This window comes from Protopterus annectens, chromosome 2.part0, assembly GCF_019279795.1.
Source record: "Protopterus annectens isolate FY-2018-M chromosome 2.part0, PAN1.0, whole genome shotgun sequence".
Taxonomy (NCBI): Eukaryota; Metazoa; Chordata; order Ceratodontiformes; family Protopteridae; genus Protopterus; species Protopterus annectens.
This window is the reverse complement of record NC_056728.1, coordinates 1,329,061,842-1,329,087,903: the sequence shown is the minus strand read 5'-3', so window position 1 is coordinate 1,329,087,903 and position 26,062 is coordinate 1,329,061,842.

Here is a 26,062-nt window from a genome sequence, read left to right as displayed (position 1 = left end):
ACTACTCAGCCAAGCTCCTCGTGGTTCTGCAGAGTGGTGCTAGCAGCAGAGAGGCTAAAAGAGCAACTGCTAACCTGATAAAAGTGTTTTTTTATTCCTGCTACTACCTGGGTGATTGTCTGATCTAGCTAAACTGCAAGTATTTCTGCTTCTTGAACTGTTTTAAACTGTTCAAAGTTGTTTTTGCACTTGCACTTTTAAGGTTTGTCCTGTTTGTTGCATATACCTGTTGAGGCTACATACCCAAGTGCTGTAGCCTGTGTTACATATTTATTGCATTTTCCTGCTGTTTGTTGCAAAAAAGAAAAAAAACAAGACAATTATCCTTGTTTCCTGTCATTCCTGACCTAGAGTAGTCCAAATACAGGCTTTGCTGTATTCTGGACTTTTGGAAAGTTCCTGTGTTGCCCATTTCCTTTCTTGGATAAAGGGAGGCTTCTTTGTTCACCAGTGGCAGTGGGGAGCTTAGAGCAGCCTATCTATCCCTGGAGGAGTATTCCCAGCACAAGAATCTGGTAGTCTATTGGCCGTTTTGGGCCAATTTCTAGCTCTTTCAAGTCCCCCTGTGTAAAACCCGCTTTGGCGTGGTGTTTGCGCTTGTTACTACTCAGCCAAGCTCCTCATGGTTCTGCAGAGGGGTGCTAGCAGCAGAGAGGCTAAAAGAGTGACTGCTAACCTGATAAAAGTGTTTTTTTTTCCTGCTACTACCTGGGTGACTGTCCGATCTAGCTAAACTGAAAGTATTTCTGCTTCTTGAACTGTTTTAAACTGTTTAAAGTTGTTTTTGCACCTGCTCTTTTAAAGTTTGTTTTGTTTGTTTGTTGCATTTACCTGTTGAGGCTACACACTCAAGTGCGCTAGCCTCTGTTACATATTTATTGCATTTTCCTGCTGTTTGTTGCAAAAAAGAAAAAAAAATATCCTTGTTTCCTGTCTTTCCTGACCTAGAGTAGTCCAGGCTTTGCTGTATTCTGGACTTTTGGAAAGTTCCTGTGTTGCCCATTTCCTTTCTTGGATGAAGGGAGGCATCTTTGTTCACCAGTGGCAGTAGAGAGCTTAGAGCAGCCTATCTATCCCTGGAGGAGTGTTCCCAGCACAAGAATCTGATAGTCTATTGGTCGTTTTGGGCCAATTTCTAGGTCTTTCAAGTCCCTTTGTATAAAACCCACTTTGGCGCATTTTTTGCACTTTTTACTACTCAGCCAAGCTCCTCGTGGTCCTGCAGAGTGGTGCTAGCAGCAGAGAGGCTAAAAGAGTGACTGCTAACCTGATAAAAGTGTTTTTTTTTTCCTGCTACTACCTGGACGACTGTCCGATTTAGTTGAACTGCAAGTATTTCTGCTTCTTGAACTGTTTTAAACTGTTTAAAGTTGTTTTGGCACCTGCACTTTTAAAGTTTATCCTGTTTGTTGCATATACATTTTGAGGCTACACACTCGCCTGTGTTACATATTTACTGCATTTTCCTGTTGTTTGTTGCAAAAAAGAAAAAAAAAACAAAAAAATTATCCTTGTTTCCTGTCTTTCCTGACCTAGAGTATTCCAAATACAGGCTTTGCTGTATTCTGGACTTTTGGAAAGTTCCTGTGTTGCCCATTTCCTTTCTTGGATAAAGGGATGCTTCTTGGTTCACCAGTGGCAGTGGGGAGCTTTGAGCTGCCTATCTATCCCTGGAGGAGTGTTCGCAGCACAAGAATCTGGTAGTCTATTGGCTGTTTTGGGCCAATTTCTAGTTCTTTCAATTCCCCCTGTATAAAACCCGCTTTGGAGCAGTTTTTGCACTTGCTACTACTGAGCCAAGCTCGTCATGGTCCTGCAGAGTGGTGCTAGCAGCAGAGAGGCTAAAAAAGCGACTGCTAACCTGATAAAGGTGTTTTTTTTCCTGCTACTACCACCTGGGCGACTGTTTGATCTAGCTAAACTGCAAGTATTTCTGCTTCTTGAACTGTTTTAAACTGTTTAAAGTTGTTTTTGCACCTGCACTTTTAAAGTTTGTCCTGTTTGTTGCATTTATCTTTTGAGGCTACACACTCAAGTGCACTAGCCTGTGTTACATATTTATTCCATTTTCCTGCTGTTTGTTGCAAAAAAGAAAAATAAACAAAAATTATACTTGTTTCCCATCTTTCCTGACCTAGATTAGTCCAAATACAGTCTTTGCTGTATTCTGGACATTTGGAAAGTTCCTGTGTTGCCCATTTCCTTTCTTGGGTAAAGGGAGGCTTCTTGGTTCACCAGTGGCAGTGGAGAGCTTAGAGCTGCCTATCTATCCCTGGAGGAGTGTTCGCAGCACAAGAATCTGGTAGTCTATTGGCTGTTTTGGGCCAATTTCTAGCTCTTTCAATTCCCCCTGTATAAAACCTGCTTTGGAGCAGTTTTTGCACTTGCTACTACTCAGCCAAGCTCCTCGTGGTCCTGCAAAGTGGTGCTAGCACTAGAGAGGCTAAAAGAGTGACTGCTAACCTGATAAAAGTGTTTTTTTTCCTGCTACTACCACCTGGGCGACTGTTTGATCTAGCTAAACTGCAAGTATTTCTGCTTCTTGAACTGTTTTAAACTGTTTAAAGTTGTTTTTGCACCTGCACTTTTAAAGTTTGTCCAGTTTGTTGCATTTATCTGTTGAGGCTACACACTCAAGTGCGCTAGCCTGTGTTACATATTTATTCCATTTTCCTGCTGTTTGTTGCAAAAAAGAAAAATAAACAAAAAAATATACTTGTTTCCCATCTTTCCTGACCTAGAGTAGTCCAAATACAGGCTTTGCTGTATTCTGGACATTTGGAAAGTTCCTGTGTTGCCCATTTCCTTTCTTGGGTAAAGGGAGGCTTCTTGGTTCACCAGTGGCAGTGGAGAGCTTAGAGCAGCCTATCTATCCCTGGAGGAGTGTTCCCAGCACAAGAATCTGATAGTCTATTGGTTGTTTTGGGCCAATTTCTAGCTCTTTCAAGTCCCCCTGTATAAAACCCGCTTTGGTGCGTTTTTTCGATTTTTACTACTCAGCCAAGCTCCTCGTGGTCCTGCAGAGTGGTGCTAGCAGCAGAGAGGCTAAAAGAGTGACTGCTAACCTGATAAAAGTGTTTTTTTTTTCCTGCTACTACCTGGGCGACTGTCCAATTTAGTTAAACTGCAAGTATTTCTGCTTTTTGAACTGTTTTAAACTGTTTAAAGTTGTTTTTGCACCTGCACTTTTAAAGTTTGTCCTGTTTGTTGCATATACCTGTTGAGGCTACACACTCAAGTGCACTAGCCTGTGTTACATATTTATTGCATTTTCCTGCTGTTTGTTGCAAAAAAAATACAAAAACATTATCCTTGTTTCCCATTTTTCCTGACATAGAGTATTCCAAATACAGGCTTTGCTGTATTCTGGACTTTTGGAAAGTTCCTGTGTTGCCCATTTCCTTTCTTGGATAAAGGGAGGCTTCTTTGTTCACTAGTGGCAGTGTGGAGCTTAGAGCAGCCTATCTATCCCTGGAGGAGTGTTCCCAGCACAAGAATCTGGTAGTCTATTGGCTGTTTTGGGCCAATTTCTAGCTCTTTCAAGTCCCCCTGTATAAAACCCGCTTTGGCGCAGTGTTTGCACTTGTTACTACTCAGCCAAGCTCCTCGTGGTCCTGCAGAGTGGTGCTAGCAACAGAGAGGCTAAAAGAGTGGCTGCTAACCTGATAAGAGTGTTTTTTTCCTGCTACTACCTGGGCTACTGTCCGATCTACCTAAACTGCAAGTATTTCTGCTTCTTGAACTGTTTTAAGTTGTTTTTGCACCTGCACTTTTAAAGTTTATCCTGTTTGTTGCATATACCTGTTGAGGCTACACACTCAAGTGCACTAGCTTGTGTTACATATTTATTGCATTTTCCTGCTGTTTGTTGCAAAAAAAAAAAAGAAAAAAATTATCCTTGTTTCCCATCTTTCCTGACCTAGAGTAGTCCAAATACAGGCTTTGCTGTATTCCGGACTTTTGGAAAGTTCCTGTGTTGCCCATTTCCTTCCTTTCTTGGATAAAGGGAGGCTTCTTGGTTCACCAGTGGCAGTGGGGAGCTTAGAGCAGCCTATCTCTACCTGGAGGAGTGTTCCCAGCACAAGAATCTGGTAGCCTATTGGCTGTTTTGGGCCAATTTCTAGCTCTTTCAATTCCCCCTGTATAAAACCCGCTTTGGAGCGGTTTTTGCACTTGTTACTACTCAGCCAAGCTCGTGGTGGTCCTGCGGAGTGGTGCTAGCAGCAGAGAGGCTAAAAGAGCGACTGCTAACCTGAGAAAGTTGTTTTTTTTCCTGCTACTACCTGGGCGACTGTCCAATCTAGCTAAACTGAAAGTATTTCTGCTTCTTGAACTTTTTAAACTGTTTAAAGTTGTTTTTGCACCTGCACTTTTAAGGTTTGTCCTGTTTGTTGCATTTATCTGTTGAGGCTACACACTCAAGTGCGCTAGCTTGTGTTACATATTTATTGCATTTTCCTGCTGTTTGTTGCAAAAAAGAAAAAACACAAAAAAATTATCCTTTTTTCCCGTCTTTCCTGACCTAGAGTAGTCCAAATACAGGCTTTGCTGTATTCTGGACTTTTGGAAAGTTCCTGTGTTGCCCATTTCCTTTCTTGGATAAAGGGAGGCTTCTTTGTTCACCAGTGGCAGTGGGCAGCGTAGAGCAGCCGATCTATCCCTGGAGCAGTGTTCCCAGCACCAGAATCTGGCAGTCTATTGGCCGTTTTTGGCAAATTTCTAGCTCTTTCAGGTCCCCCTGTATAAAACCCGCTTTGGTGCGGCTTTGCATGATTTTGCGCATAGCGCAGCATCGGGCAGCTCTGCTTAATTGGGTTTAAACCATTCTTGGCTCCACAAAGTCTGCTCTTTACTTTTTCCCTTAGAACTGATCTTGTTCTCATAATAAACACAATATTCCTACTCTAAAGCCTGGCACTTGCTCACTAAAGCAATTATATAAGTCAGCACTAAAAAATTAAAAGCACTACACTCTCACAAACTCCCCTTGAGTACCTTGTTCCCCATTGGCCCTTTTTTCAATTATAAAGGAATTCCCAATACTATTCTAGCATTCTAGCATGTCCAAATGTCAGTTGTGAATCTCCTCTCTGGTCCAGCTGGTGAATCTGGGAATCTTGAGGCAATGTTACAACTGCCTCATGTACACAGGCAACCCTCTCCTCCTCCCAACAAATTCCAACACATGTGAGAGATGCAACCATATAGCCAAACTGGAGGCTAAGCTCTCTCAACTCAGTACTGGCATAACCAGTCAGGAGCAGAAGGAAACCACACTCACTACAATTCCAGTCTCACATAGGCCTACCACGACAGCAAACCAAACACAAAAACACACAAAAACATACTCGGAGGCTCTAAATAAAAATCTGCCTAAGCAGCAGAGACCTCCAAAGCAGACACCCAAGCAACTGCTACCCCAAAACAAAACACGTGCAACACATAGCTCACAAAGCCAGTGTGCTGAACAGTCACAGACCTTAAGGCTAAACAACACACCTGATACACTTGTAATAGGTGACTCTATCATCAGGCACACTGACGTCCCGCATACCAGGCTGAACAAGGAGAAGGTCACGGTGAGCTGCCTGTCAGGTGCTAGGATCTGCCACATAACATAAGCACTCAGGTCACTCCAAGGCAAGTACAAATATGACTCAGTCATTGTCCATGCTTGTGTGAATGACCTGAGATGTACCTCCCTGGACTACATGAAAAGAGACATAGAGGAGCTCTCTGAGCATGTAGCCCAGGCCAGTATGACCCTGACCTTGAGTAGCATCTTACCCTCACCAAGAATGATGCCACAATATGATGACAAGATGATCAATTTCAACAATTGGCTTAAGTACTGGTGTCATTCAAAGGGGATCCAATGCCTGTCAGCCTGGGATGACATGCTCGACAAGCCACGATGCTTCACTAGGTACGGCTTGCACCTGTCACCCCTGGGCTTTCAGATATTGGCAAAGGCTCTTGCCACTCCCATAGTGCCTTTTTTAGGCAAGGCTCAAAAGACAAACCCACCTCCATAGGTATCACAAGGAATAAGAAACTAAGAGTAATGCTACTCAATGCCAGAAGTATAAACCTCAAGATGCACTCAATAGAAACTCTCCTTAGCATGGAGAACATTGATATCTGTGCAGTAACAGAAGCCTGGTTCAAGGCTCCTGAGAACACCCCAGCACTACCAGGTTATACCTCATACCATGCTTTTCGTCCCCAAAACTTGGACCAAACCACAAATGGAGGGGGAGTATCAATATTCGTCAAAGTTACCCACACCTCCAGGTTGGTGGCACAGCACGAAGCATCAGAGACTATCCATGTGCAACTAACAGTGGGTAAAACTGCCTTCCAGTTTATAGCCTGCTACAGACCACCCTTCCAAACCCAGGAACCCCACTCGGCCTTCCTGAGAACACTGGAAAATATGAAGGTCTCTCCAAACACCTTTATGTTGGGCAACTTCAACTACCCATACATAGACTGGAAGCATTAATCTAGCTCCAACACCCTAGCCCAAAGGTTCCTAGAATTTATAAACTCAAATGCTATGGAACAACTTGTTACCACAAGAGGAGAAAACATACTGGACCTGATCATCACCAACATGGGGGCTCTATGCTCCAGACCAGAAGTGTATCCCTCACTGGTAAGATCAGACCATAAACTAATCTCACTGGATATTCACATCCCGACCCGACACCCTGCCCAGAAAACCACAGTGAGAAACTTCTCTAAAGAAAATTTTACACTCCTCAAAACCGAGGTGGAATCCTTCAAAGCCCCCTGGCCTGTGGAAAATATGGCCCAGACCGCAGAATCCTTTATAAACGCATTCTATGAACACCTTCAGGAATGCATGGATCATGCAATCCCAAATAAAACCAAGACCCAATCCCCCAAAGGCAGGCATCCTGTCTCTTGGACCCCAGCCATAAACAAACTATACAATAGAAGGAGGAAGCTACTACATGATAGAGCAAAATCCCAAAAAGGGAAGGCATCTCTGATCAGTATTAGCAAAAAACTACGGGCACTTATAAAATCGTCTAAGGCCAGCTTCGAGATAAAAATTGCACAGGACACTAAGGATAATCGCAAGGCTTTCTTTAGTTATGTTAGGAACCTGGGTGGGAATTCCCAGATATGCTCAGAATTAGTCCAAAATGACAAAAAATACACCAAACCCACAGACATTGCCAACATCCTGGCTGACAGGTTCAGCGCAAACTTCTCCCCCCCCTCCCCACCAAAAGGGCAAATATCTATCCCAGCAGAGTGCTGCCCCCCTGACATCTCAGATGCTCAGGTAAGAGCCACCCTCTCCAAAGCAAAAAACACAGCATCAATGGGACCAGACGGTGTCCCGGGCTGCCTCCTACATGAACTCCAAGAAGAGCTAAACCCAAACATAAAACTACTGTTCAATCTCAGCCTTACTACAGGATATGTACCCAAAGAGTGGCGTACAGCAACAGTGGTCCCTCTCCACAAAGGTGGTGCCTCAACGGATCCTGGAAACTATCACCCCATAAGCCTGACTAGCTTGGTCTGCAAAGCTATGGAAAGGATCATCATGGACCTCATAAATAAAGATATTGGGGACCTACAGACACTGGATCCTACCCAGTTTGGCTTTGTTAAGGGTAGATCCTGCCTCTTAAACCTGGTTGATTTCTTTGAAACAGTCACCAAGGCCATTGACGAGGGGAAGGTGGTCCACACAGCCTACCTGGACCTCGCAAAAGCCTTCGATACAATACCCCACTCGGGCATTATAGATAAGCTCACCAGCTTAAATATAAACCCCTGTGTCACTAGATGGGTTGCAAACTGGCTCAAGGACAGAACCCACATGGTTAGAATTGCTGGAGCCATGTCAGACTCCAAACCAGTTACAAGTGGCGTCCCACAAGGCTCAGTCCAGGGACCTCTCTTGTTCGGTATATATTTCTCGAAGGTACAGGCCAACACGGAAGGACTGTGGCTGACCAAGTTCACAGATGACTGCAAACTAGGCGTCATAATCGAATCTCCAGCCGACACAAGCATCCTCCAAAAGGGCCTCATAGAAACAGACAACTGGTGCCAGAGCCATGGTCTCAAGCTAAATGCCAAAAAGTGTATAGTCATCCCCTTTGGCAAAAACAAAGTGCCCACAAATTACCACATAGGTGGTAATCCATTAAGTACGGAAGAAGTAATTAGGGACCTGGGGACCCAAGTTGATAGCAATCTCTCATTTGAAAACCACGTGGCCAAAGTGGTTAGAAAAACATTTTATGTAGCCCACCTAATCATGAAGGGATTCACATCTAGATCAGGGGAGGTCATTGTGCCTCTTTACTCATCCCTCATCAGGCCCATAATTGAGTACAATGCCCCTTTTGGGATGTACCTTACCAGACACCTGCAGCAACTGGAAAGATCCCAAAAGTACCTCACCAAGAGGATCAAAGGGCTCAAACAGATGCCATATGCTGCCCGGTTAAAGAAACTCCAGCTGTACTCAGTGGCATACCGCCTGCTCAGAGGCGATCTGTGCCTGATGTATAAAGCCATGTCCAACCCGGAATTAATGGACATGCCGCACCTCAGAAAATCCAAATCCCATCGAGCTACGCGCTCGAGAGACTTGAACCTCAGCGCTGAAATAAATAGGACATGCTGGAGGGACAGATTCATAACCCAGAGGTTCCCTTCACTCTGGAATAAAATCCCAGTCCAGGTTAGGCAGAGTCCCTCATTGACTCTCTTCAAGAGGAATCTTGATGAGTGGATGGGAGATCGTAGGTTTACCCCGGGTATCACTTCTGTGTCACTGTTAGACAGAGGCACAGTATACTAACCTCAAAAAAGGGCATAGCAAAATTCATTTAAAATGGGTGGCGAAAGCCAAACACACTCTGGCTAGGCTTATAAATGCCCTAGGGCAGATAGCCTAGTATGAACCTATGAACCTATGAACATGCCTCACACACTAAATTCCATTGCACAAACCACTGCTTTTTGTACTAGGTCTCACAATCTGGGAATCATACTAACTTCACTTAAAAGACACATCCTCTCACCCAAAATGTTGTTCTCAGCTGAAAATACACCCCATAAAACTACCAAAATGCCAATGTAATATATCAGATCATATAACCTACTAAGCCATTAACTCCAACTGGCTGACACCTTCCCTATTCCCTCTGCTTTAAGTTCTTCCTTCTTAAGACTCCTGTTATACTAATGAACTGCAGCATTAATTCAAGCTTGAGGTCAGTATTTTTAGCAGTCTCATTTATATAACTCACTGTTAAAAAATGTATTAATTTGTCTATAATTATGTAACAATAGCATACAAATGTGTACACTGGCTCACCTGTCTCTTTGACTCTGCAGAGATTACATAAATGCATGTTTATCTTTATTACTGTATATAATTCCTGTTAATTTCTGTGTATTCTTGACAATTGTATAATTATATATTAGCTACCTCTTGTAATATAGCTCTGTAATGGTCAAACTGTAACGCTTTCCTAGCCTAAATCTTAAATTAAATTGGCCATTTGTGTTGCACTCTACCCAGTTAACAAATTTAAATAAGTAAATAAATACATAAAGCCTGAGTTAAAAGGCATTTAAGATATAAATATATTAACATTCGTAACTAAGTTAGTAATATCAACTGGTTTACATTTTGTATATTTAAAAGTATTAGTCATTTTTATTGGGTGTTTTGGCAATGTATTTTTATGTGACTGATTTTGTATAATGTCTTCTTCTTGTGAAAATAAAAAAGATGTTAATCTGCTAAAGTTTGATTATTTTTATGTGCATGAAATTGCTTAATCATTTTAACATTGAAATGTAGAACCTTCTGCAATGTGTGCTTCATTTGTTTTGTATTTTTATGTGCTGATGGAGCGGTGATATGTTTTTTTATATATACAATGTTAGTGCTTAAGATATATACACGGTATGATATTGATGTAAAATATCTGACTTTAGAGGAAGTCATTCTGTCTGTGGTTCATACAGCAAGTACAGCTATATGTTATTTTATAGACATTTTTCTAGTTGCTTTTTGAATGATTTGCATTTAGTTATTTTTCTAATGCTTGGATGAAAATAACGCACACTAGCGGGAATAAATGTACTGAGTTTTTTCTCCCTTGTAGTACTAGTGAAGGAGAACCTACCCTTACTCTGTGTTTTAGCATAGTTGCATAAGCATCAATTGACTTCCATACCCTCTGGTTAAAAAATGCCTTACATATGTCAGAGATTTATCCAGCTTGCAGTTTGCTTGAAATTTGCTTATCAAGACATATGTATTGCCTGCCCCCACACAAGGTTCAAAGTAGTGAATACCTTGATTGTTTCTTCACCTGTAATGCAAGGAAGCATTGCACACTGTGCAGGTTATGGATTTACAGATTGCTAGGCATGTACTAGGCAGTAAGTCTAGAAGAGTGTTAATAGGCCCAGTGAAGTGTAATGCCTTCCACTGCCCATAAGGGAATGAATGGCTGGCATCATGTGAATTTGGTGTTACCCATCCCTATGGCTACACTAGATGTAAACAGAGTAAGGGATATGCTTTGTCTAACATTTGTAGAGATAGAGGTTCCCTTGGGACAGATATCTGTCTTACCTACATGTCATATTTATACTTTAGCATAGGCTATGCACTAAGACTAGGCATGCATGCATCTGTCCTCAGTTTTAAGAATGTGCAGCAGGATAAGCAGGACCTGGTCATTGTCAGTGATGTCATCCAAGCAGAGATTGCTCCTTCAGAGTTAATAGGAGGCAGAAGAGGGTGACAGAACTTTCATGTGTTCTTTGTAAGTTAGGTAGTTTATTTTTAGAGTTTTCTTGTGGAGAAATTAGAACACATTTTCTTCTTGGGCCATGTTTTTGGACAGGTACTTTCCAAATGGGGGCATTATATTCTAATATGTGCCTACTAAAAGTGTAAAGTGGGATTATAGCCTCTTTGCATCTGGAAGATATGCCTTTAGTAATTATCTTGGCTAGGTGGAAGGATTTTCTAATGATTGTTGATATGTGGTCATCAAAGGAGTGTTCATTGTCCATGAACAACTCCAGGTCTCTAATAACAGTATCATTTTTGAAGGAGTGTCATTTACGTGGTAGGTGCATGATCATTCCTGTTTCCCAAATGGTATTATACTACATTTTAGCACTGGGTTTTAGTCTGTGGTCTTGACACCATGAATATGTATAGAGGGGCCTTCATGAAGAGTATGGTCATAATCTGCAGTGATGATGGCTCCTCCAAATTTGCAGCCATCAGCAGTCTTGGTCAGCCAGAGATCCTTGATATCAGTCATAATGACAGCAAAGAATATACTGAAGAGTAGTTGTCCTGGAATGGAACACTGAGGTCACCACTGGTGGCAAGTCTTTAAGAGAACAGAGTGCCACTAATCCTGACTGAGTTTATTCTGCCAGTCAGTTTGGTATCGAGCAAGTTATATAACCGTTATACTATTGCTGATTCAGTTTATTGATGATGCTGAAATGTGGGATAGTGTCAAATGCCTTTGCCAAATCTACATTAGTGCTGTGTTCTGATCTGCCTTCGTTCAGTGCTTTGAAGATATCAACTTGGTCAAGAGGGCATGGTTTTCCTTTCACAAATCCAAATTGGTTATGTTCAAAGTACTGTAGTAGCATCCTTGTTTATAAAATTCATGATGGAGCCTTTCATTACTTTACAGATAAGCTAGTAAGGCTGCTTGGGCTACAGTTGTTCAGTTAACTGGTGGGCTGCTGTTGTGGAGCAGTACAATGTCAGCTCTTTTCCAGACTTCATGTATGCAACAGGCAGAAAGGCTGAGGTTATATTTACATGGGAGTATATGAGACACTGTTTCATACTAGCAAGTAAACAATGTGGTATATTGTCAGAGCCCATAAAGCTAACTTTGGTTTTGGTTTTGGTTTTGGAAAGGACTTCCAGCATTTGATCTGAAGTATTTTTTTGGGGGGGTCAGGAGTGGGGTTGGGGTTGCTGACTGCATAGAATAATGAGGAATGAAAGGACGAGGCAGATAGGAATAGTTTGAACTAAATTTGACTGCTAGTATGTTTGTGACAACCCCTAGGTCAGAGTGTGAGACAGGAATTTAATATTAACTCAGTATAGGCTCATGGGTAAGTACTAGGCTAGCTGCCCTAGCAAGCCATTTTAAACTTAGGTAACTTCCCCTTTTTGCGCTCAAAATAACCTATCCCATCTGGTTATAGATTGGCCTTACCCACTCTGTGGTTGATAATTATATAATACCTCCAAAGAGAATAACTGGGATCATACCATTGGTAATTTGAGGGGACCTATGCATGTGATAAAGCATTTAGGGGTTGCATCTGTCCATAAGTAGAATACAGGGCAGTCTTGGGGGTAAAATTTCTATTTCCCATCAATAGAACTAAGTTGCACTTGAATATGGACAGTGATGAACTTTCTTTTATGTGGATTGGGAGTCTGTTACACAGCAGCAGTATCATCTGCAAAATATACCTGTCCCTCCAAAACATTCTGTTGATGTTGCAGAAGAGATTTAAATCCTTATACTAAGCATTTCTGATGCCATTTGACTTGCTGATGTACAGTAAATACATCAGTAATGGGCCGGAGGATGCCTTGTATGCCAAACACAGGTCACCAATTAGCAGTCTGTAGGATACCAAGTATAGTGTGACAGGGCATTGTGTTTGTTGATAGTGGACATGATGTTTAGGTCTTGTATCCTTCTCATAAGGTGTATCTGTGAGCATTCCAGTTATTGCATTTGTCTGGACAGATACATGACAAAGGGTCATTATATTCAATGATTGGCCTAATGAGGTGAGTAAAGGGGGACAATGATATCTCTAGATCTAGGCACAATCCCGTTATTTATAAGCTGTGCAATATAGAAGGACTTTCGTACAACAACAGAGACATCTTGGTCAGAAGAAGCACCAGATCTAATAGGTTCGAGCCTCTATTAGGGGAGGAAGCTAACTGTTCCAGTGAGTATATTGATGATGTCCTAGAACTGTTGTTCACATTTATTTTTTTTGGCATAAGTTAGCCAGTTTATGGATGGACAGCTGAAATCTCCAAGAAAGGTTGTGGTTTGCTCATACATAAGGGATTTCAGTTTGTTGAGCTTTATGGGCTATGGGCATTATGGAGTGGCTTCTGTTGTGGAAAGTGGACTTCCTAGTAAGTACTAAAATATGCAGGGGTTCTGGTTCAAGGTCATTATCTTGCTGGACTTATGTTTTCAGCTTTTTTGAGAAGTCAAGTGATAATGAGATACAGGTCCAATCTTCACTCAAATTGTATTTTTTATAGCTTTCCATGAAGTTTCAAAGTCATTGATGATTGCAGTGAATATATTTAAAGCCATCAAATGAAGAAATGCAAATGCAGAACTGATGTTTCAGTGATGCATGGAAAATGAAACACTATAACTCAGTGAGATCTTAGACTGTCTGCTTGAAAATAAAACATTTAAATGGTGAAATTACTGGAATATGAAAATGAGGACTGCATACATTATTTATTAAAAATGAGACAAATCACAGTTTGCCTTATATTTCAAGTTAATTTGATACCGTAGAAGCGTATGAAAAGTCAGAAATAGCCTGAATACCCAAAAATGCACAGCAAAAAAAAAAACTCATCTTCAAGTGTCATGTAAGCTTCATTTTTATAATGTGTTTTATATGCAGGCTTGTAGGATATACAGATACAGATAATAATACCAGGAAGTGCTGCTTCAGGCTAACTAAAAATGCAAGGTCATGTGACAGACATCCCATTATCAGTATTTCGCTCAAAGACACACATGCCTCAGTACTAGTATCTCCCATACTCATAATATATATATATATATATATATATATATATATAGACAAAATTTCAAAATATCGAATGCTCACGAGTGGAAATCAAAATCGCTATTGTGGGGGGCTGTGCCCCCCCACAGCCCCCACTAAATATATATTCCAACTCCAACATCGCATTACAGTGAGGAAAGGGCAAATTTTCCTATCTTCACTGTACTGCGATCTCACAATAGCGATTACGAAGAATGGCATTTTCGACATCTAAGCCATTCAAGGTTTTGATTTTTCGCCGATCTAAAAGGGACCCTATATATATATATCTATATATAGATATATATATATATATATATATATATATATATATATATATATATATATGTGTGTGTGTGTGTGTGTGTGTGTATGTGTATGTATATATGACACTTCCTCTAATTTTTCTTACTATATATATATATATATATATATATATATATATATATATATATATACTCCATGCTTCTTGGTTGTTCTGATTTTTCCAGCTTTTGTATCTTATACTCTGAATGCCTATTTTATGGCACCTGCATATCTTGGTTTCTGTGTTTTTGAATAGTCTCATAATAGTTTTTGGCTCCCCTTTGACCTTGTTACTATCACAATAAAAAAAATTAGTAGTTACTTATATTAGGAACTATCAGTACTCCATGTTAATAGGTTCATAGGCTTAAAGATAAGGACTAGACAATCAGTCTGCAGACTATTACAAGCTTAGCCAGCCTAAGCATTCAAAAATTCCCTCTAGTCCCAAGGAGGGCAAGAAAAGATAAAATAGGGAAGAATTTGCAAAAATTTGCCTTGTGACTCACTTTATGCCTGGTAAATTTGTTTATTAAAATTTGAGTGATACCATGCCAAATGCTTTGATAAAGTAAAAGAAAGCAACACCTAAGTTACTCAGTTATACGTAGATTAGATTTGTGCGTGTCGGCACTCTGTATCATTTAGTAATAATAATGATCTGTTTCCGGTATGAATGTACAGAAAGACACATCAGCAAAACAAAAATTAAATTATTATATATCTGTACTGAGACTAGAAAAAGTTGCTATCTGTAGTTTTGTTTGAATTTCTGAAGACCTCACATTTTATTTATTTGTTTGTTTCTTTGCATGATTATTCTGAATTTTTGTCCCCAGAATTCCAGCAGTCCCTTAGGCCCTGTTCTGCTGAATACTGCCACCTTCATAGCCCCACCCAAAATTTGTTCCAGTTTGGTAAAATTTGGCATTCAACTATCATACATCATGCTGCAGCAGGGGGCCTTGCATGCTTAAGCCATACATATCCACATGGCTCCTCATAGCAATGTTTTATGTTGGCTATAAAATGGGTTTCTCATACATGGAGGGGAATTTATTTCTGTATAGTATTCCTTACCAGGAAGCACACCTTCTGGAAATGTTAGGTACCTCCATTATGCCTCTGGTTTACTGGGAATTCAGACTGGTGATTTGCCCCTTAGAGCCCAACTCTACTATTTTCTCCAGAAGGAGACATGCAGGCACAGCTTTTATTCATCACCATCAATGGACACAGCAGACTGCATGCAACTCTGTGAATATGGGTCACCAGCGGTGCAGGCAGACACCCTACTCATGCACCAGCAGGTTAGCTCAGGATTTCAATTTTGTAAGGTAATCAAAAGATGGCTGCAGCTCTGAGCACAGTAGTAAGAATGGCAATGATTTACAGCAGGAGCCATGTAAACATTGAACAGTAGAGCGCTTATAGGCAGAATCTTAAAAAATATGCAGGAATATGATAGAAAGGTTGGAGCACCATGAGGGACCCTACAGAGTCCACAGAGGTACCCTTAAAAACTGATGCATAATCACCAGAGGATATGATATAAAATATAAGCTGGAGATTAAGAAGAGGCATAAAGAAGTATTGCTTTAAGCAAATAGTGGTGAAGCAAAGGAACAACCTACTTAAAGTATGACAGACTCAGAAACAGTTACGAAATTCAGTAATGAATGGGAAAGACAATGGCATTATGGAGAGAGAGAGAGAGAAGGAGAGAAGAAAATGCTAGATTACATAGGACATAGATTTTCTAGTATGCAAGAAAAAGGGCAGGCTAAGTGTTCAAAGACGTGATTGTCTGTCATCACAACCAGTGTTTGTACAGCATAACATACTTTACCAATGGATTCTGTCTCTGCCCATGCACATCTACATTATAAACCACACATTTTAAAATAGAAGGGTGAAAAGATTTTCTTTTCCCAAAGTTTTGATAAATTGAGAAACACAAGCAGCATGTTTAGCATCATTGTTCATGCAACTGCACATTTGTATGGCAATTATAACATTCAAAAATTAAATATCATGCAGTGCAATTAATTTATGCTTTAAAAACATTTAGATGGGAAGTGTGTGTGTGTGTGTGTGTGTGTGTGCGTGTGTGTGTGTGTGTGTGTGTGTGTATGTGTACATTTGCGTGCAAAACTCCTTTTCCATGTAATAGGAATGCAAAGATCCTCAGGTTTGTGCAGTGGCAAGCATGGATGTATAAATTATGAAGGATATTATATCAGCTAGTGTCAGAAACAACACATACACCTTTCTGAGAAAGACAGATTCATAAACGTTCCTCATCTCCCAGCAGTGCAGCAGTTAAGACTTCCTGCTGTACAGAAAATAGCTTTGCCCATTTTATGCGCTCTGTGCTCTTTTGTCTTGCATGTTTTAATAGGTTTACCCTTGCCTGCACTTGCAGCTTGTGTAATCTGGACACAAAATGAATTCAATATATATTGTATTTTTGATGGAAGTTCATCTCCTGCAGATTCTTTGATGTTGGCCTATGGTACATATTAAATTAATGGCTTGGTTGTCTTCATGCGTGTTATTTCAGATCCACTGAAAAAGCTGAAATCTAACTCTTGCAAAAATTGCCAGACTTGTGTATTTCAAGGCTAGATACACACCTATCTGAGGTAGTGCATTTTTTAATAGATAGGTCTTTATGCTACCTGTTGTCAAACCCTTAAAATGGATCATAGCATATGATGTTAAGGGACTAATTTAGTGTCACACAGTCAATGATTGGATATGGGTTTGAGCCCAGGTTGTACTGTCTGTACAGTCATTTTTTTCTTCCCTTGCATGTATTTACATGTGGAATGAATTTTGTTGCTGGATTATAGATTTAAAAGCAGAATATGGTAGCATTATTGCCTTCTTTGAAAATATCCCTTGCACTAGTGAAACATCTGAATTGCCCCTTGGAATGATAATAATAAGGTTACGATTATAAGGAATCCTCCAAAGATCAAGAGTTCCTTTTGTTAGCTGGGTACAAGTCTTTCTGTTGTCCCTACAAGTCATGACTGAGGTTCATAGGTTCATAGGTGTATACCAGGCTAAGGACCAATGGGGCCGTTATATGCCTAGCAAAACATTCCAATTGTATCCAACAAGTTTATGTGCCTTAGAGGTTATTTTAAGGGGGTATATGTAAGCTAGGGCAAGATTTACAGGCTATCTCTGTCCATTAGAGGCATAGATGCTAGACCTGGGGTGTATTCCTGATTTGTCATCCACTGTTCCAGGTTTCTCTTGAATAGGGTTAGGGAAGTGTTCTGCCTCACGTAAATTGGAAGCTTGTTCCAGGCAAGGGAAATTCTCTGAGACACGTACCTGATCCTCCAACATGTCCTACTTATGTCACAGGCAAAGTTTAAATCCCTAGATTTAGTAATTCTGATACTGTTCATTTGTGGATATACAAAAGGTCCATCAGAGTGGGATCCAAGGATGCCTTGTATGCCAGGCATTGATCGCCACTGAACAGTCTGTAGAAAACAGAATATAGAGCTAGAGGTTTGAAGCAATCTGCATAGATCATGCTGTTTACTCCCTGTTTTCTATTTGTGAGGAACACTTGTGAGTGTTCCAGTTGTTTGCATGTGCTTGGTCTGGCGACACTGTACTCAGTGATGGGCCTGAAGAGGGTTGAATACAGTTGAACAATGACTTCCTTGGACCTTGATGCCATGCCCCTGCTTATAAGTTGAGCAACATAGAATGATTTTCTTACTGTGGATCTGCTCAACAGTGGCACAGGAAAATAATTTTCTTGGGTGGCGAAAGCCAGAGTACCTTTGGCTAGGCTTATATAGGCCCTAGGGCCAATACCCTAGTACCTACCTATGAACCTATGAACCTATGAACTACCTTAGATGCATGCTGGTTGAAAGCCAGGTTACTATCTACATATGTGCTCAAATCCCTGACTACTGGTTCTTCTCTTAGGGGTGTACTGTCAATGAGACAATTTACTAGGGTGGCTGACTTCTCAAATGGTACTATTATTCATTTCATGGCATTGAGTTTTAAGCCATGGCTTTGGCACCAGCCATTTGTCTGTGTTAATCATTTCCTGTCGTATGTTACTGTCTTGGGGGGATTCTTTGACTGCTCCTAATTTGTAAGCACCTGCAAACTTGGTCAGCCAGAGGCTCTTGACATTGGCCTTGACTTCCAAGAAGTAGATGCAAAAAAGGAGCAGACCCAGCACAGAGCACAAAACACTGAGGTACTCCAGTCATGACTGTCCTCTTTGCTGAGGTAGTCTCCTCAACCCTAACTTTCTGAATCCTATCTGAGAGCCAGGTAGCTATCCAGCGTGTAACCTATGGGTTTATGCCTATATCCATGAATTTGTTTACAATGTCCAAGTGGGTTATTACATCAAATGCCTTAGCCAGGTCAAGGTAGGTAGTATGCACCATTTTGCCATCATGCATTGTCTGGTGATCTCCTGAAAGAAGTCTACCAGGATGAGAAGGCATGATCTTCCCATGACAAAACCAAACTGGGTTGGAGCCAATGTTTGAAGGTGTGCTATGTCATTATTAATCATTTCCATGATAATTTTTCCATGGCTTTGCATATGGGACCAACCAGACTTATGGGTCTGTAGTTCCTGGGGTTTGTTGATGACTGTTGTGCAAGGGGATGACCATTGCAGTTTTCCATTCACGTGGCACAAAGCCTGTCTGGAGGCTATGGTTAAACAGTAACTCCAGTGGTCCCAGTCATGTTTTAGGCTATTTAAAAGGCATCCAGGGACATTATTGGAGACCATTGATGCAGTGATTTTGGCTTTAGAGAGGTGAGGGTTGGCATAATAATTAAGGTGTTCCTGTCATAGATGCAGGGTACTTACCTATGAACCTATGAGTATAGGATGTGCTCCCTGGTGATACTTGGGGGGGAGCATTGTTTGATGGTATTCCATGGGGACGGCTGAGGGAGAGATTGAGTCAAAATTTGAGCTGAATTTGTTGGCCAGAAGATTTGCTATATCATCTGGCTCTGTGTAGGGGGCTACATTTACAATCCATTCTGCACACTGCTGTGTACTGCCTTTAAGATTTTGGACCTAGCTAAAGAAATCCTTGTGGTTGTCTTTTGCCTGGGAGGGTATCTTTACCTCAAATTTTGCCTTAGCAGACTTAATTTGCCCAAGTAATAGTTTGTTTATATTGATGAGAGTGTTTTTATCATACTGGACGTAGCACTTCCTAATTTTGGCTATGACTTCTTTCTTTTGTTTGGGGTCCACCAGGGAGGTTTGTTTTTTGATTTAGTTCTGGACTTATTTTTGTAGGAATATCTGTCTCTATGCATATATAACTTTCATTGTTTTCTTTCAATGCAGTCCAGTGGAAGGCCATATTGATAGTCATCAGTCTCTCAGACATCCTGTTCTAGCAGAGCATCTGTAGAGAAATACCATTTGGGAAACTTTTCATATTTTTGTATGGATTTTGTTGATGTTTAAGAAAGTTCACAATTGCATTTCTTGTGGCAAATGCCCCACAAGGATATCCATTCTCATTTCCTTTTTTTGCTTTGGGCCTCATTACATAATCCCTAACTGTCCTTACTGTGTGAGGTTTAATAATAAAACAGTAATGGATGGGGCTGAATCCCTCATAGCAGCACCTAGAGTCAGGAAGGATTGGGCCTTCACATGCACTGACATCTTCTGGATCCCAGGCTATCACCCAAGAAGAGAGCAGAGACAAATGCCTAAAGGATGTGAGGAATGTGAAACTTGTCACCAAGACAGGTGAAGTGCCTTCATAGCCCCATTGTCCAAATGCTCTTAGGCCAGAGTCATCCTGCGTGGCCCAGTGTGAGACCACTATGCCTTTGGCCCAGTCCTCAGTCAGACTCTAGGCTGCTGCCTATTTGATCCATGACTGCAGTGCAAGACTCTGCTTCTGATGTCAGGGTCCTGTTGACCAAGGGTGAGGTGGTATCTCCTTGGGGATTGTAAGGGAAGAATTGTCTAGGAGCTGGATCAAGGTTGGTGCTGCCTGTCTGTGACCTAAGGCCTTTTCCACAGCAAGAACTCCCAAGCTGAAGAAGCAGTAAGTTTGCCCCAGCCTGTGCTGACTGAATTACTAGGCCCTTCAACCCAGATCTCATTACAGGACATAGCCTGGCTCAGGACTTCATGGATTTCATGAAATCCAGGCAGCCCACTCTAGAAAAGGATCCTGTTCCAGGAACCTCACCTGGGAAAAGAAAAAGGGACACCTCTCCTGGGAGAAGATGTTAGTTTATGTGCATCACTTTCCTCCTCAGCAGTATACTGGGTTAGATTCTGAAGACGCCTTATCCTAGGCTTCACCACCTGAGGAATGATCCTTTGGCGATGCTTTTCATAAGATAAATGAGGCTTTAAACTAGGAATCTAAAGACTTATCCAAAGCTGAAGCTAATTTCAGGAAGCACCTGAGCCATCCTCTACCCAGACCTTAGGTAATATCTCCAGTTCATAAGGTTTTTGACTGTGCTTAATGATATATATGTTAACTAGGACCCCCCCCCCCCCAGAAGCCAGATCACATTTAGAGAGTGGTCGAATCCCACAAGCACCTACGTAAAAATACAGTGACCGATTAAGCAATGGTGACCACAGAATCTTCCAAGGGAGCAAATGGGAAAGCAAACAAGAAATGCTGCCAAGTAATGGAGATCAGACTACTTAACAGATTTGGCAAGAAGACCTGCATTTCAACTACACTGGCCATGAGAGCTCTTAACTTGCCAGTTGCATATACTGAAAAGCCTTGAGAACATTGCGTAACAATTCAAATCCAAGGCAGTTGGGGGAAATGCAGGACTAGAGCCTCCACTGGAACATTTTAGATTAGTGAGTGTCTGGACACCTGGAGGGTTTCACTGCTTTAATGTGTGACTGAAGCCCTAGATGCAGCTTGCAGGTCAGCTGCCATGTGGTCAGTCAAATGCAAGCATGTCTGGCTGAGGGTGAACCTCTGTCAGAGCAGGAAAAAGGAGAGCTTCTTGAAGCCCCTTTAGATAAGGATTCTGTCTTTGGATCCCCAGATGAGAGGGTGTTTGAAAAGCCCGATAAGAAGGGGAAACAGATTAAATATCTTCTACCCTTAGGTACAGCATAAACTATGTGAGCAAACCCTGACCCTTTTCCCCTAAGAGAGAAAGAAAACCTAACATTCCGGAGAGAGCGAAAAGACCACATATTGTATTAAGTGGCAAACTGAGCGTTATACCACACTACTGGGTCCAAAGGCCCTGTTCTCCCAGGTAGGAACTGTGGCTACATTTAGTATGTCCTTACCTTGCCCTAAATTCCCATCTCAACCTTCCATACCCCTCTCTACCTAGAAGGAGGATTCTTCTGCGACTAATAGACCATCACAATACCTGCAAAGTACCTACAAATAGCTGTAGATCCCATTGCATATCCCATATCTATCCTTATCAACAGAACCTTATCCGAAAATGCTATCCCCTCCCTTTGGAAAATATCCCACGTCATCCTACTCCATAAGGGTGGTAGCTCAATAGACATGTCCAACTATAGAGCCATTGGCATTCTTTCCCCACTAGCCAAAATAATGGAGAAATGTGTACACAAGCAACTAATGCAATACCTTACACAAAATAACTTACTATCCAACTCCCAGCATGACTTCAGGCCATACCGCAGCACCACCTCAGCCCTCCTTTCCTTTACTAATGCCATAAACAACAGAAATGACAATAGGCTAACCTCTGCCTTCTTCCTTGACCTATCAAAAGCCTTTGACATGGTCAACCATGAACTTCTCATTCTTTCTCTAAAATCCATTTCCCTCAACATGCACACTATCCAGTGGTTCCAGTTCTACCTAACTGGTAGACAACAGGTGGTACTATGGCAGGGCAAACTCTCCAGTCAGCTACGTCTCACACTTGGTGTCCCTCAGGGCTCCATACTAGGCCCACTACTCTTCTCTATTTTTATCAATAATCTTCATACTGCTATACCTAAAGCTACCTGTATTCAATATGCAGATCATTCCACTCTCATCTGTTCAGCCACTTCACCATCCGAACTACAAATCTTAACCCAAAATACATTTAACACTATTGAGAACTGGCTCACCAATCAACGCCTACTACTGAACCCCAATAAAACAAAACTTCTACTCTTCACCCCCCACTAGTAGATCCACCACACTTTCATTCGCTGTCACATCTAACAATGGCACCACTGTCTCCCCAGATCAACACACTAAACTTCTAGGGGTTATCATAGACAATAATCTCAAATTTGACCTACAGGTCAACAAAACCATACAGACCATCAATAAGAAGCTTAGATCACTGTATAGAAACAAGACACTCTTAACCCCACTGGCTAGGACTGAAATCGCCTGATCACACCTACTCTCTACTCTTTTATATGCCTCATCTGTACTCTCAAACCTCAATAAAACTGAACTAAGTAATCTGTCCCATAGCTACAACCATATTGCCATATTCGCCATTGGCTCCACCTATAGAACCCATCACTGCCAGAACCTGAAACAACTAGAATGGCTAGAACTGCTCAGCTTAATTCAATTCAATCAACTCCTAATAGCGCACAAAGTTCCCTCTCTTATAAATATTATTAAGCCATATAGCAACCTGCGATCCCTACTGTCAGCCGACAAATTACGGGTTCAAACCCACAAAGCTAATAACTCATCTGGTGAATCCCTGTTCCCCAACTTTGTCGGTAAAACCTGGAATGCCTTGCCAAACTATATAACCCTACAATCCTCCAAAAGTCTCTTAAAAAAAACCTCGAACAGCATCTCAAATTTAACTGGCTATGCCCATGTACCAACCCGGATTAAGTTATAAAACAATAGCATGATCAGTAATTATCAAAGCATAATCAGTAATTATCATAACATCTAACTACATCATCATGCTATGTATCCAATCTTACTTGTTATTGTGTCTGCCCATGAGAACTGTGAGTCCCTACTAGGGAACACTTCTAAACCAATGTACATAAGGTATATTACCACTTTTTTTAATATGTTCTAATTGTTTTCTAACTTCTTGTGTAACCTTTTGTATGTTTGACTATATGGAGCTTTTCTCCCCGGGCCTCTGCTGAAAATGGACATGTATCCATTCGGACTATCACAGTAAACAAATGTAAAAAAAAAAAAAAAAAATGTATTGACATGATTGGACAGGGTCTCTGTGAACAATTCTGGATGGGCAACTATGTATTTAGGGTATGGGGTGGCTGCTTAACATTTTGGCAAGTTATCATTTAGTGGTAGGAAGTTTATCTTAGAATAGTTCCTAAATGTTGCAGGGTTAGCTGTGGTCATAGAACTGATTTTTATTATGAAGGGGACAGCTTTGTGGTCTGACTTTACCAGAGAGGACACTACACTGGGGGGGGGGGGGGGGGTGCAGTGTTCTCCCATATTTGAGAGTACCAGGCCATGTATGTGTGCACCCCTAGTGGGTATATGGTCTATTTGGTTCAAGATGTTTATGTTTATGAATTCCAGGAATCTCTGGGCCTGTAAGACTGGGGTCATGTAAGTATCCCAGTTTATAGTTGGGTAGTTGAAGTTGCCCATAAATATGATATTGGGTTGAATGGTGAGGGCTTCCAGTAAATCCAATTATGAGTTGTGGGCTACTCCGGTCATAGATGGTGACCTATAGCTTGCAAGGATATTATATGAGACTTTGCCTATGGAAATCTGGACAGGGAGAAGCTCAAGCATGTCATCCTGTTTGAAAAATCATGAGGTGAGTCTTTGTTGATATAGAATTAGATACCTCTATTTTTGGATCCTGCCTGTACAGTAGCTGGCCTAAATGTGAGGAAGACATTGTAGCCCTGTACTGCTGGGGTGCCCTTTGCAGCTTTAAACCATGTCTCAGTAACTGCACAGATGTCCACATTCTCTAAGGTAAGGAGAACCTGAAGGGAATTGAGTTTCTTGTTTATGCTCCTGGCATTGAGCAGTAACAAATTTAGATTCCCTTGGGTTGGTTTTGCTACATTGGAAGGTTTGTCAGTTTGGCTTTGTCTAAAAAAGTCACTATAGGGGAGAAGAACATTTTAGCCAATATTTGAAACCCTAGAGGGGACAGGTGCAGACCATCCTTGGCAAAGCAATGTAGTCTACTGACCATATCCTCCTATGCCAACAAATACTGTATCCCCTAGGAATGAAACCAGAAAGTAAGCCCATTATTGAAGTCAATCACATTTTGTTCGTATTGTGGCATCATCCTTGGTGAAGGTAGAATGCTGCTCAGTACCTGGCACATACCAGCTTGGGATGCTTAGTTTGAGAGCTCTACAGTGTCTCTCCTCAAATAGTCCAAGGAGGTACATCTCAGATCATTTACCCTACATGGACTATGATTGAGTCATATTGGTACTTGTGGTTTAATGACTTAAGTACATGGGTGATTTGGTGCATCCTGGCCCCAACAGACAACTGACCATGATTTTCTCCTTATTTAGCCTTGTGAGTGGGACATCTGTATGTTTCACGATGGAGTCTCCTATGACTGAAATATTAGATAGTGTGTTAGCTTGCCTTATGGGCTTCATAGTCTGGGATCCATCCTAGAACTGAAGGAGGGGGGTCAGTGTCATTGAGGATGGTGACACCTTCCATAACCCACCACTAAATGAGACACAAATGGATTCGGATGGAATTGGTTATGACCACGCATCCGAACATTATGAGACAAATTTTCCTACTCTGAGAAGGTCTGAGTGAATAGAAAACAAGAATAGGCAAAGACCTTTTTTAGAAGGAGCTCACATGCAAAGAAACAACCACAGAGGGAATTTCAGGGGGGTTTACAGGAACAACAACAACAGGTAGAACATATGGCAGGAGACACTAACAATATGATTAGGTATGAAGGCAAATGTGCATCCTTGGATGGTTTCAAGATTTATAATTATACAGACCTAAGTGTAAAAATAGTCTTGTTTTCTTTATTCAGGAAAGGTTTCACATTTGTACCCACTTTTAAGTTGGACACAGTGGACACCATTACCGAGTTAAAACTTTATACTAGGAAATTAAATGTTAAGGTCCTTTTTAAAGACCAAGATAGGCAAGGTTATGATGGTAATGGAAAATTAAAAAAGAAAAATAACCCACCCCTTCACCCGTTAATTTCAGCTTTCGAAAAAGAATGCGAAGTGGAGATTCAGAAAGAGTTTAAGCAACTTAAAAATAAACTCACACTTCTCAATCAATGTAGAACCACCAAAACACTTACAATCATGAAGCCTGACAAGGGGGGGGGGTGTTGCGTTATTTAACACCATTGATTACACAAATCAGCTTACTATGATGTTTTCTGAAACAGATAAGTATCAAACAACATCCAGGAATGAGGTCAATCCAGCACATAGAAAAATTCAGTTATTCCTGGAGGATTTCGTATTACAAAGGGTCATATCAGAGGACTTATACAACTTTCTGACCACTGAGTACCCACTAGTTCCAACAGCCTTTGGCATACCCAATGTGCACAAATGTATGGAGCAACATCTATTTAGGATTATCATTTTGTCTAGGAATAGTTCCACACACACTTTGTGTACATTTGTGGATAGAATTTTTAAAAATATTGTTGACACAATTGATTACTTACTTAAAGATTCGTGGGACTTTTTGTCCAAAATTAAAAGTGAATTGTACAATGACAATGTTATTTTTTCTTCGATAGATATTATTGACTTATTCACTTCAATTCCCCACAAAGAGGGCTTGGAACTTTTCCATGAAGCCATCAGGGAGCTTTCTCCCTTTTCTGACACAATGGTCAATTT